Source organism: Choristoneura fumiferana, chromosome 23 (assembly GCF_025370935.1).
Source record: "Choristoneura fumiferana chromosome 23, NRCan_CFum_1, whole genome shotgun sequence".
Taxonomy (NCBI): domain Eukaryota; kingdom Metazoa; phylum Arthropoda; class Insecta; order Lepidoptera; family Tortricidae; genus Choristoneura; species Choristoneura fumiferana.
The window spans coordinates 10,647,425-10,655,641 of record NC_133494.1 but is presented as its reverse complement, the minus strand read 5'-3'; positions in this window follow the sequence as shown (position 1 = coordinate 10,655,641).

Below are 8,217 nucleotides of genomic sequence, written 5' to 3'. Positions count from 1 at the left end.
CCACACGTTTCTAAGAGCGGCGGTTAATTTATATAGTACGAATTTATGAACATGTTCATGTTCATCCATCACTGCCTATTTAATTAATTCCATCACATCAGGTAGAATAAAAATTGCACTCAGTTGTTGAAATATTTTACGTTTTCATAAATATTTATTCATTTATCTTTTCGTATAACCTAGTATATTATTATTTGGAGCTGTTTGTTTTCTGTTCGAACAAATAAGAAATAAGTAAGTACCTATCAAGTTCTTTACCTACCCCTTTCTTTGAATTTTATATTCTGAGGATTTCTGTGTATTTTGACCTAGTAATTTTTTTTATAAATAAATGCTGGGTAGAAGGTAAGTACTACAGCTCAAAAATACTACATGTATGTATATCTACTAGGCCGAAATGTTGGATATAAAAATAAATAACTAACTAAATAAATAACATGATATTTTCAGTTCAGTATCCAATCAGGGCCACGGTAGTGCCCCTGCCATGACGAATAAAGAATTTTTCATAAATATAGTGCAAATAAATAATGACCTATAATTGTTTTTCGCCAACACACTAAGATTGTGCAGATTGTAGCTATTGTTTATACCTATAGGCTTTTAAGCATCTATCAAAATGAATATTTATCTTATTTGGTAGACTTTGGAGACTAGACATTATGACATTGTGCCTACTCATTTCAAATATGTATGTATTTACGAGTAGGGCGGGTGCCAACCAAACCAACCAACGTACCAACGTTAGACCAACGCAGTTAGAAACAAATCATTTTTTTAACCCGTCGCGCGACCAACGACTTTTTTTGGGTAATTTTGGACTAGTACCCTAAAATGATGATCGAAACTAGTAACAAAAAGTGACCAACCACGACTACTTAGATATACGCGCCACAGCACTGTGGCGCGCAGGGCGTTCGACGGGTTAACAAACACATTGGCATGGTAGGCACTGAGCAGGCAGAACTAGGTACCAATCGAGATTGTTTTCCTAAAGCAGCAACAGTGAGCATATGCGGCGCAAGGCGACGTCAGGTAGGTATGTTTTATCGCGCATAATTTCTATGGGCACTAAAATATGCAATGGTGCGCAATAGGCGACATTACGTCATTCCCGCGAAGGCGCGCGCGTTGATTTAGAGGCGAAATTAAAACGTAAGTCAGGACTACTTCGGTCGTTTTGGTCATGTTGGTTGATGTCGCTAAACAATATTATGGCGGTTTAGTCCTAAATTGCTTTCATCTGCTGTATCGGCCACTCCTGCATGCAGCTTTGGCATACGGACTGTGACAGCAATTTTGCCGCTCTATTAGATGAAAAAGCGTTTCGGTAGTGGCTTTAAAGTCATGTTTCGGCCGAAAGTGCGGATTCGGCCGAAGAACTGCCGAACCTTTCAGCCTTAACTTACATTAGAACCTTGTACTTTCGGATCACGTTCGGCTAACTATACAAATACAAATCATTTATTTCGGACATTAGGTGCGCGGTGCGCTAGACTACACACAGCAATGGCGTAGGTACAGTCAACGTCATAAATAAGTGATCACTTTCGTACCTTCACTTTAACGTCATGTTTAAAAGCCATACGAAATTGTGTAACGACCACAAGTAACGACTGAAAGCGACAAGGTACATAAATGATCACTTATTTATGTCGTTGACTGTACCTATAGATAATGGCGTAAGAAATTGATTGGATTAAAAAAATATACGACCTTAATTATTAATCAGAACATTGAGGAGGAGATGCATCTCATTATTATGCTGCTTGTAGAACACAATTCTAATGGCGGTAGCATTAGCTGAAGCTTAGAATTCTTGTCTTGGTCTACGCACGTATACCTCTCCTATCTTCGGCTTCGGCGTTGTTTAGTAGGAGTTTTAACATTCGAGTGTTCCTGCATTCCTAGACTTCTAGACTCCTAAATCAAACAATGCATACCTACAACCACAATCTCGTGTATGTTACTTCTGCAAAACGCGACTTGCATTGCGTTATATTCTATGACTTTGAGTATTCAACCAGAAGTTTAATGTAGACTCATCATCGTCATTCTTTCCCTTATCTTATCAATCGTATTTCACTCCATTATCTGCTATCTGCCTTAATTTTATTTTAATTAATAAAAAAAAACAATAAATAAAAAATAAATTCTTACAACATATCTTATTCTTATTCTTAAAACAAGAGCGTGATAAAATAATTAGAGCCACAGATATGTCAACGAAAATTACGAAAAGCCTTATTTTTGTCCAAATTGGCTTGTGGAACCGGCCTTTTGTTTGAAGGTCACCTTGGATTTGTGAGACGATACCTACTCTGGGGAAAGGGCATTGCTCCCAAGCTCCGCATTAGCCGGATGAACGCACGCGACTTGGCGAAGTTTACCTAATGCATGAGTAAACAACGGTTCGGTTACTTAGGTCTTAGTTATATATATATAATAATTTCACCAGTGAGGGTCTTTTCCAGAATTACTTACTCACAGATTGCTTTGAGATCATCTTTAGGATTATATTAATCGAATTCAAAAACCGGCCAAGAGCGTGTCGGACACGCCCAAAAAAGGGTTTCGTAGCCATTACGAAAAAATCAAGTAAGTAATATTTTTCTAAGGATTTCGTAATAATTCTCAAGCAATCTTAGCCGTTATAATTTTCCTTGTAAAGATGTACTTACTACCATACCGCTCAATTTTAATGAAAATTTTCACTTTAAACTTGAATATTTCGCAAACATTTCACTGAATTGTAAAATCGTCGTGGCAACCCTCCAATGGTTTTAAAATATCTATACAACAATACCCCACACTATAGGGTTATTAGAGAAAAATAAAATCACCCCACCTGGGGGTACCGTAAAAATTTTTTTATTTTACCATTTTGTCGGCGTGAGGCGTGTCACACACTAAGCAGATACGATAAGATATCTGTATCTGAACGCATATCTGTCAATATCGCTCCCTATACAATTCAATGAGCTAACACACACAGCGCAGATAACTTATATTTTATCGTGAAGTATCTGTGGGCACCGACATATATCGAAAGATGGCAAAGATATTATCTGCGTATATAAATTGTTCTGTGTATAATATCTGCCGATATAAATATGGTATAGTATTTTATCTGCAGATAGATATAGGTTGATGTGAGAGCCCTGCTGCACGCGAATAAATGTAGAAGAGATAAACACGAAAACATCCTATATAAACAATCCGCACCAAAAAACAAGAATACTCAGTTTGAAGGATTTAGACAATGTATCGTCTCGTATATTATCGTATCTGCGTAGTGTGTGACACGCAAGAACTATGGGGGAGGCCTGTGTTCAACATTAACTTCCTACGGCTGATATGCTGTATTCAGTATTTATTTATTGCAGCATTTTCTACAAAAGAATTATAAAAAAAATATGCCCTGTTGGGGCGTAGCAATTGATGATGATCATGACGACCTCCAACTACGTCATTTATGAACCGATTTGAAAAAAAAAACTATTGTTCAACTTCATTGATTCTTGTTGACGGCGTAAATTATTTGTATGGAGAATTGTACAGCGCCTCTACAAATAATTTACGCCGTCGCTATCGAGTACGGTCACTGTAAACTTATGGTAGTGGTACTGAATTGAATTGGCAGAAAAACATTTTCAGGGTCCACTCTGCTCTCGTTCGAGTTCAACAACTAAAAGTACTTAATATTCCAATCTTTATTTTGTCGCTTTTTTATCAACAATTTGACGCCGCCTCAACAGCCGCATTTTGCAATTCAATACTTACAGCACAACATTCAGCTTTCTATAAATGAGCATATTTATTTGAAGTAAAGTAACAACATGTTAGATAAAAATCACACGAAACCGTTGCGCCTTTCGAACTTTCCTTTTTGGTAAAACATATTTATCGCTATTTGTATCTGACACTATTTAGCTTTATTAAAGTGTAATCAGATATTGTATTTTTTGTCGGTATTCATTAGATACAATCGCTGCTACGAGCGGCGAGCTGTGCACAGCGACCAGCGACCCGCCTGTCCCTCACGCCGGTGATACTAATGACCCGCGAACAACGTTCCTAATCAAAGCTTTGACGAGTCATTGTCGAAATCCAAGATGAGATTTACACAGACTGCAAAGCAAATATAAATACAAAACTATTATTTCTTTTAACTCGAAGATACCGGGTATGAAGCGACGACGACGCTTTAAATTGTAGAAAAGTTATTTCCCGCTTTTTACGGTTCCGTAGCCAAAATGGCAAAAACGGAACCCTTATAGTTTCGCCATGTCTGTCTGTTTGTCTGTCTGTCCGTCCGCGGCTTTGCTCAGGGACTATCAATGCTAGAAAGCTGTAATTTTGCACGAATATAGATGTAAACTATGCCGAAAAAATGGTACAATAAAAAAAAAAAAAATATACGATATAAATATAGACGTAAAGTGGGGGCAATTTTTTTTCTCATCCATTCTTGTAGTGTGGCGTATCGTTGTATAGGTCTTTTAAAACCATTAGGGGGTTGCTAAAACGATTTTTCGATTCAGTGATTTGTTTGCAAAATATTCAACTTTAAAGTGCAAATACCTAAAATCTAAACCGGTGGGTGGAAAAATTTGACAAAATTCAGGATGGTAGTAAGTATATCAAACTTACAAGGAAAACTATAACGGTTAAGTTTTCTTGAGAATTATTAGTAGTTTCAGAGTAAATAGCAGCCTAAGGTATAAAATATACCTAAACTTGGAATATTCCGTACAAAATACGAAATCCTTAGAAAAATATTACTTAATTGCAAGAAACACTGACTTGCAAGATACGGGCTTTGCTAGTTTGTGTGTCAGGATTCAATTTTTTAATTGTGCTATGTTTAACCTAAGTTGTCTTTTCTTTGTAATTGTTCATTCTCTCTTGTGCAATTTTGTCTTATTGAATAAAGATTTTATTATTATTATTATTATTAATGTAATGGCTACGGAGCCCTATTTCGGGCGTGTCCGACACGCTCTTGGCCGGTTTTTTCAATTCTGTTGTAAGAGGCCATTCCATTGGGACAACCATTAAACTAGATTGAGTTGAGTTGAGAGTAGATAGCCATCAATCTACATAAAAGCTCTTTTGACCTATAAAATCCATCAGTGAAATCGTATAAAACAAACAAGACATGCGACTGCTACTCGTTGGCTCTTATTACAAGCAATTTTGGAGATAGTATCTTCAAATCGGTGTTTAACTAATATTTTTCAAAAGTGCCTCGTCATAGCTTACCATAATGTTCCGGTAATCACATACCAATCTACATTGCAAACTATTTGCTTCACTAAACGTAACGTAAAACGTAATTGCTTTTGAATGTCCAGCATAAAGCACTATACCTCGACGTTAATATTCTTCGCGTTTAATCGTTAATCTGAATTTGTTTGAAAACTTATACCCACCCGGCCGATTCAATAGGAGTATGCCAGTCATGCTGTGAATAGATGGGCACTTTCAATTTAAATATTTATTAGCAGAATTTATTTTTTGCTATTTCGAAATCTTGGAGAAGAGTATCAATGTTCTTGAAACTTCGTATGATTTGAGAGTGTTTGAGAGAAAGCAAAATCGTGCTATTCAGTCATCTTCTATTAAGTTACTAGACGATCATGAAATTATAAATGGTTTGATCGAAGATCATCATAAAGCGATTGCGAGATATGCAATATTTGTTCACCGTGGGACAGTTCTGCACCCACACGCATACTACACGCATGCTTGAATGAGTTCGATGTCGTTATTTGAAGGTCCACACCATAGTGAGAGCATACAATAAGTAGGCACTTCATTACTGCCGAGGTCCGGAAAGTAGGGAATTGACTGGCGAGTTAGTTTGCAAACTGAGCATCGCTAGGCTTGTAAAGATTAAGAGTCAGGCAACGCAAGTTTTCGTAGAGGATTTTTCTCCAACAATGTGCGGTAGTAAGAAATAGTATAAATAATACATAACAATTAATTAATCCTAATCTAAGATCTTGTCAATTTTGCTGTGCAAAAGATACATTTATTTTATTCCTGGGTAAGTAACTTTTGTTTTTTTAATTACAAAGAGCAACAATGAGCCGCCACGTATTCTTTTTTAATGTTTTTAAATGGAAAGCGAAATTTTCTGAGCATATTTGAGAAAAGAAGATTTAATAAATGCTTGCGAATGTAAGTAAGTACCAGGTATTGTGTTTATTTAACTATAATAGTCAAATAAAGCAATTGTTCAGGTTTCACTTGTGGTAAAGTTGAAGGGGTATTCACAGTTCATTGTAACAGATTTGCATGCCAATTATTGCCAGCTGCGCATCGTCAATCAATTGATTCAACAAATAGTCGCTCGTTGTTAACTTTTATTGCTGTTTGCAAATTAACAACGTGCAAAGGTGAAACTTTGATTGCAGTCGCGTGTATTTTTGTTTGTTAAATAAAAATAGCCAACTTTGTTATACGAAACATCACTATTTATATGGAACTAGCTTTTGCCCGCGGCTTCGCTCGCGTTAAATTTGGGGTAACACATATATACTTTCCACGATCTTTATTTTCGTGTTTTAATTGATTTTTCAAAGCCCTGTTTCACATCTTCAGGTCAGGGGTGTAATTTTAGAAAACTCAAGTACTTGTTTTTTTTTGCTCGCGACTTCGTACCTACGCGACATAGGATTCCCGTGGGATAGGAATAAGCGAATTCAATAGAACACTTCACTGTCCGCAATTTAATTGAAATAGGCTTCTATTATTTAGGGTATATATTTTTAAAAAGCTTTCACCAATAGTTTTTTTTTAAATCAGCTCAGTTGTTTCAGAGATTACCCCCAATAAACAATGAAACAAACAAAGTTTAAAAAGACAAAAAGTCCTTACTTAGTGCACTTCTATGATCATTTATCCACTAACTTACATGTGTGCCAAATTCAGGTCTGTAAAATCTGTAGTTTAAGCTACGCGTTGTCTGTCAGTCAGTCAGTCAGCCAGTCACGGTATTTCGTAGCACCGTATACTGTTCTATAGGTATGGATAAATTTTGTTACGTAATGAGTTGATTGGTTTGGCGTAGGTTCTTAATGTGTCCTAACCATTAAGGAGTTATACCTTTCAGTATCAGCTCACCTGAATAACCAGAAAGAATACAACTAAAGGTCTTTACGTGCATATTATGATAATTTAATAAAATAAACTCCTAACCGTTAAGGAGTTTTACCGTCCATCATCAGCTCATCAACATGAGATGATGTCTATCAGACGTAAATATTTAAATAGCTTGAGAAAATATATGAAAAACGCATGCGAGCCTACAAAATTTGAGGGTTGCCCTCGATTTCCCTGTGATCCCGTCATCAGATCCTGATTTGGTGACAATAGGGCCACCTCGGGAGTATACACTTTAGAATATTTTTTTTTTAAATAAGTAAGAAATAAATAAGAAATTTTAAATAAATATATAAGAAAGAAAAAGAAAAATCCCGTTTTTTTCCGTTCCCGTAATAATTTTCGGGAAATGCTCTCTTAAAGCTCCCTTACACTCCCCAAGGAACCCACATGCCAAATTTCAGCTTTCTTCGACCAGTAAAACGAAAAAGTCCAGTTTTCCCGTTCCCGTAGGAATTTTCGATAGTCCTCTCTCAATGCTCCTCTACACTCCCCAAGCAATCTACATGCCGATTTTCAGCTTTCTGCGTCCAGTTAAACGAAAAATCCCGTTTTCCCTTTCCCGTGGGAATTTCGGAAAGTTATCTCTTTAATGCTTGCCTACACTTCTCAAGCAACCTACATGCCAAATTTCAGCTTTCTACTACCAGTAAAACGAAAAATCCCGTTTTTTCCCATCTCGTCAGAATTTCGGGAAATACTTTTGTAGTGCTCCCCTACACCCCCCAAGGAACCTAAATACTAAATTTCAGATTTCTACGACCAGTAAAACGAAAAATCAATCCCGTTGAAAACCGCATATAAACCCGTTTTTTCCTTAACCCGTGGGAATTCCCGAAAATTCTTAAACCTTTTTTTACTCTTATAATCACTTACTTCTGTGCCAAATTTGAAAAGTCTAGTAATTATAGTTCATAGGATTTCGTTGAACTGAATATGTAAATCCCGTTTTTTTCCTTATCCCGTGGGAATTTCCAGAAACCCTGAAATCAATGTTTTAATTAATAAAATACCTACTTGTGTATCAAATTTGAAGAGTTTAGTTAT